Genomic DNA, 6450 nt, shown 5'->3' on the forward strand with positions numbered 1-6450 from the left:
ATGGATTAGGAGAGGAATGATAATGTTCACTTCCAGGAAGTTTCTATTTCCTATAGGATATATGTACAATTTTTTCCATCAGGGGTTTCATTAGCAGCATTAGTTAGGCCTGACCTCTTTCATTCTTGCTGCATCTGCCTGTGACTGGCTAAATGCCAGTTGTCACAGAATTTTGGTATTGCCTTGTACTTAGGATACACCCAAGTATAAAACCTGTACCTTCTGACAGAAGATCAAGCCTCAGAGAGCAGGATGTAGGCAAGGTAGCAGCCTGTCAGAATCATGATCTTCTCACTTCAGACCACACTTGGTGCACCTACACTTTGGCACAGGGGTGTGGCTGTGGCATGGACAGATGCATAGAAAGGGAGCCACAGGAGTTAAGGGGTATCAGTCTGTGTACTGCTATTAGGATGTGTAATTGGGCTGCTAGTATCTATATAGAAGTATATTTCGCTGTCACAGCTCTCTACAGCAACCAAATATATTTAATGAAGGTGTGCCATCCTGTACTGCCATCACAGATACTGGTCAAAACACAGATCCACCTGAAAATGTGCTGCAGTACATCCAACCCAGCTCTTAGAAGAGGATTTCTCTCCAAACCAGACTCAATCAGAAGGCCAAATTTATGATTGTCTCCCCAGGTAGTCTTGCAGCGCTACAGTCAGCTATACTGAACTGAAAGTTAGATATAGACACAGGGTGTTGAGAAACAATGCTTTCTGCCACAAATGCCCTCAGCATATCCCTCCCTGGGTTATGGCTGATAGCATTTTGCAAGCATACCACCAAAAAATTCTATCACCTGTATGAAGATCTGGTCAGTGATTAATTACACCCTGTGTTGAGATAGGGTTTTCAGAGAACTAACGATTGTAGGCAAGACACTACTCACATTTCCATCTGAAAATGAGGGTGCAGATACATGATTTTCCAGGTTTCAGCATGGTATTTGATTTCAGATTCTAGACAAAAGTGTAAAATTTCTGAAACAGCTTCCTTGGCACTGCAAAGGCTGTTGAAAACTTTTGAGTTAGCAATATGTGGGTTTAGTATCATCACTCTGGCAAAGGGATGTATCACATATTAGCATCTGTGATGGACAGTATTAACAGTGTAATGCCATGTACAGACTGCTTTAACTGAATTTTTTTTTAATGTGTTTCAAAAATATGTTTATTTTCTATTAATCAGCTATGTTTCATTGCTTCATTCCTAGCTTCCAATTGCATAGAGGAGCAGGCAAAGTGCCTTCAGGACCAGTAACATATTTTAATTCAGGAGACTGAAGTTAAACAGGCACAGGCTCAAAACACAGGCTGAGAGGGTTCCAAATAGCCTTAATTTAGCCTCTTGCTTGCATACACATTATAAATACAGTCTCTCTGCAGACTATCACACCTTTTTTTTTTAATATCTGTCTGGTTTAAAGCTGGATGCTGTTTCTTTAATTCTGCTGGGACTATTTATATGTTTAAATATGTCCTCAAATTCTGCAGAGCTGGACTATGACAGGACTGGAGGCTGCTTCCATGATTTTAAATGTTGGTTCATAACACTACACTAGAACTGAGCACTTGGGTTAGGTCCTCTAAAGGTATTTAAATGAAAAACTATGGAAAATAAATTTTTCAAATCATCTATGAACAAAATTTGCCCCAGATCAGATAGCCATACTATTAAATGTAGTTAGTGGTTATTTGCATTTTTAGGTATCTGGAAAGCTTTTGAAAAGCTTGTCTTTAATGTTTCTTTAGACTCTGGACTCTATATAAACTACTTGTGAAGTAAAGTTCAGTAATTACAGTGAAAATATGCAAAGAAAAAAGTCAAGAACATTTAATTCAAGAATAGAAAAAGGGACCTAGATGGGAGGATCAAATGAGAGCTGCCACAGCCTAAAAAAGTATCAAGCAACATTTAAGCAGCATTATTTTAGGACATCAAAGATTATCTTCAGATGCTTTAGGTGTGGCTGGAAAAATCTTAGTACTCACATTACAGTTTGGATGTGCTGGTGTGTTTTTTTATGGTCTAGTATTCCTGAAGGAATGTGCTTTTCAGATTTTATTCCCTTCTTATGAATTGTTCACAGCTGAGAAAATACCTTTGGACATCCAGCTGAAGCACCCTAGAAATGAAAGTAAGGAGAATTTTAAAAAATCTAGTTTACTTTCCCTCAAGTACCTTGTCTCTCTACTCTTCATTTTACTAAGTTCCCCAGTGATTGCACCTGAGACAGATTTCTGTTTTGTTTTCAAACCTTTACTTCATCAATCTCACTTCTTGTTATCTCTTTAAAAGAAGTATTTCAATTTCTACAGAGCACTGTGGGTTTTTTCAAGCCAGATATTAAGCTAGCATTGTGACAACAACAAATAAGTGATAACCCCTGAGCAGGCACCTCCATGTAAGACACACAGCACTGACATTTCATGTAAAGATAATTCACTGTCTGACGGCTTTTTCCCCATTTAAGTTGCTGACCATGCATCTATCAAGTGAGCTGGCACATGAAAGCCTGTGAGCAGACAAGGCTCTGATCCTTTTGTGGAACACCCAGGATATGTTTCTTCTCTCACCCCCAGGAGCAGCCATAGAAAATTTCCATTCTCCAAAGTTTTTTTCTAAATTGCACAGATACTTCTTTCAGCATTACAGTCATATTGTCTGCCATATATCTATCTGTCTGTTCTGGGGGCTCTGCTGCTTTCCTGTGCCTGCTCAGCCATTTCTGTACAAAGCAGCTTTATTCCCAATACTCAGGAGTCAGCTCCTGTTCTGAGCAGGCTTTTGAACACACTTGCATCCCTCTGCAAGGCATCTCAAGCAAATTAATTCTTCCTAGCTTATTACATGGCTCATCTTTTGGGGTCCACTTCTGGTCAGATGTGCTCCTCAACCCCTGACTGAGAGTGGAAGGGGACCCACTCCTGACAACAGAGTTGCAGTGCTGAAGGACCCATTTGTTCCTTTAACTAGGATTTGGATTGTTTATATCAACTGTACAATTAATACAAGTTTGGGGTACCGCAGGCCTACAGAAAATTTGTTTTTCTATTTATATAATTTCAGTCTCTAATTCCATCTTAAACCCTAATACAACGTGTGCATAATTTTTTTTTTTTTCAAAAAATAAGACAAACCTTTAACTAATAAATCCCTGTGCTGTTCCACAAAGAAGTGAAAGCTTGATTTGCTCATAAATAAAATGTCAGGAAGGTGACACAAGCCTTTTAAAAAAACTGATGTTTTTTATTTCAGTTTCATTCCAGCTCTGGCCTCGGAAGAACAAAATATAAAAGATTAATAAATAGTAAATTTCTCTCACAGTGGTGGTATGTTAAAATGAATAAAAGTGCCTGAAAATTCGATTCTCAGAATTGTATTGCTCAGGCCTTGGCTGCTTGTCTGAGATGTTCATGGCCTCATTTCTCATGAGGGTGCTCTGCACAGTTTTGAAAATAAGTGGCCCACAGCATCCTGGCCCAAAACCCTGAGTTTTCCATATTTAAATAGACAGTTTTGGTGCAGAAAAGGGTACAACCATTGTTGGAGCCCAGGAGCACTCTGAAGTTGCAAAGTTAGGAAAAAGCACTAATTATTTAGCCATCAAAAGGAATGTGAAGCTGGTAGCTTTGAGGTAAGTGCAGGCTTTAAAAAAACCCAAACCCTAAAGTTGTACTTTAAGGTGTTCATCCCATCTTTATCCAGCTTGCATGGAGACAAAGATAGACCTCATGGAGTCCCACCTAGATTTCAAGGATAGGAGTCTAGGAAGGTTGTTGTGTGAGGGATTTTGCAGGTGAATCCCCACTAGGCTAGAGGAAAGCTCTGCTGGCGACTACCTACATCAGCTAGTAATTGTGTCTCTCTTGTGGTCAAATAACAAGGTGACTTTGCTGACCAGACATTGTCCTTTTGGAAGTGCAGTTTCAGCTGTGGATTTTGCCTGAGGGAAAGCTGAGCTTCCAGGAGGACACATTTTTCAAAATACAGTCAGTTCTATAACAGAAGGGAGGCATCATCTATTTTAGGAATTTACACAAGTCACAAATAACTTAAGAATCTTTTGGCATGAGCACAATGTATAATCCATGTACTGCTTTCCCAAAAATGAGTAGAAATGAAGTGTCCAGCTACACTTCAACGTACACTTCAAGCACACTCCAGTGCTCTTGATGCACCCTGAGCCCTCTTCCATTTCAGATATTTTCAATCTTAGAGGTCTCTGTTTGAAGCCATTTTTTAGTTTGTTAAAGGAAACTTAGATGCAAACATCTGAATATTTTCAAGTATAATTTAGTTGATATAAACATATTGGATATTTTCAAGTATTTCTGTTCCTATAGAAGTATCCAAAATATTGTCAGCATGAAATAACAGCTTGTGCTATGCATGTGGAAGAAAAAAAAAAAAAAAAAGAAAATAAATTAAAAAAAAAAAATAGGTCCAGTTAAGCAAAGAGATTCTTAAAACTGGCAGATACCTGTTTTTATGCTTTTATTGTCACTCTCAGTTATATTACATCATCCTAGTTAGGGTTTTGTTCTAAGCTTTGTTCTAATTTACACTGGTGACATCGGCTTCAGCAAGATCTAAAACTTTTCCTGAAGCACCTCTGGGGATGAAATAAAACATAACTTGCCTTTTCATATAATCTAGATTTGAATTTGTTGGAAAGAGCATTGTCATCTGCAACTCAGTCAAGCACTGCTTGCTCTGAAACAAGTGCAACCGTGGATGCAGTTCCAGATCCCCATGAGATTTCTACACAAGAATAGATTTTAGCCTTGATTCTGCAAATCTTACTTAGCTCAGCAGCCTGCAAAAGTGCCATTGCAGCTGACACTCTGGCTGACTCAAGAAGATCCCTGTGGGCTTTGCACAAACTCTTTTGCTTTGATGTTTGGTTTTGGGGGTTTTTTTTGTTTGTTTGTTTGGTTTTTTTAATGTTGCAGTGAATTGCAATGCACTGCTATTTTCCATTCTTTCACAGCAACTTGTGGGAAAATTTTATCTGTCCTTTTTCAACAAAGAGACAGAAACAAGTCATTAAGGGACTAGCAGAACCTGGCTAGCTCTAGCCCCTGCTTGCGCTTCAGAGCAGATGGATTAGCTGCTGAAGAGTGCAGTGGACAAGCTGCACTAGCAGGTTTGTAATAAAAGCCCTGTAAATGACCATCAATTCACCACACACTTGAAAAAGTTAAGTTGTTCTCACAGAAAAAAGGAACAAGAAGAGCATCAGCCAAGTGGTTGCAGCATTGCAATACATTTCTGTTTTTCTGAAAATGTCACTCCAATGACATCCTGTAATCTCAGTGATGCAAATCCTTTCCTATTAGGGAACAAGATTAGCAAATATCCTAGCTTCATGGTCAGAAATGCCCTTTATACTCTAAAAACCAATGGAACAATAACATTGAACATGTGATGTTCAATGAGTAACATATATTGTAAGCAGCCCAAAAACTTAATGGTTTTACCTGTGAAAAGACAATTCTTTTTGCTAAGGTGCATTGTGGATCCTTGTAAATGCACTAAGGCCTTTGAAATACAATCCACTCCTCTTACAAAATCATCCATGACCGAAGCTACATGGGTTTCCAGATGCAAAAGTTTGTTTTGCAGCAAAGTTGTTGCTACAGCTTTTGGTTTCTGTATTTCAACTATGAAGAGAGATGCATGAGGTTGAAGACAGCAACAAGGCAAAGGTACCAATCTTGCTTCCCAGGCAGGCAAAAGGGAACCTGCTGGGAGTACTTCAGGGGAGCATGATCCCAATGCCGCTGGGGATGGACCAAGGTAACTGCCCTTGCTTGAAAGTCTGATTTGCCAACATCCAAAATACCTCATTACTCCTTTTCTACATTAAAAAAAAATTAGAATAGTCAAATACATGTCAAACCACCTTCATATCCCTTTAAAATCTTAATTAAAAGGTGCTGTGGCAAAGAGTCGCATTTCCTGTACTTTTATTTGCCTTAAAAATCATACCTGTGAACACAGCAGTAGATGGCTATCTTGCTTTCAAGGGGCAGTGATGAGTTGTTAGCCAAACATTTGTCAATAAAATAGTTGGTGGAAACTTGAGGGGAAATGCTAAAACCTATGTAGAAAGACTGAAAGGGAAAAGAGAAATGTATATAGTTCTTTATCTTACAAATATGGCGTAAAAATTCAGCAAAGATACAAACCAAACACAAATCCTTTCCTGTTTTCCCTTTCCAGTTTCTCTGTCTAGGTTTATTTTCTCGTAATGGATGAGCAAGCAGGTCTGAGTCTACAGAACGGGGCAAACCACAAATATGCAGGGCAATAATATGCAGGGATAAATCAGAAGAACATGTTTGCAGTGCATGTGGTATTAGAGTGGCAAATTTGGGAAGGAGACAGGGAAGAAATAGAAAGAAGCATAGCACATCTTTTCTGCATATTAAAGCA

The sequence above is a fragment of the Sylvia atricapilla genome, chromosome 4 (assembly GCF_009819655.1).
Source record: "Sylvia atricapilla isolate bSylAtr1 chromosome 4, bSylAtr1.pri, whole genome shotgun sequence".
NCBI classification, from domain to species: Eukaryota; Metazoa; Chordata; class Aves; order Passeriformes; family Sylviidae; genus Sylvia; species Sylvia atricapilla.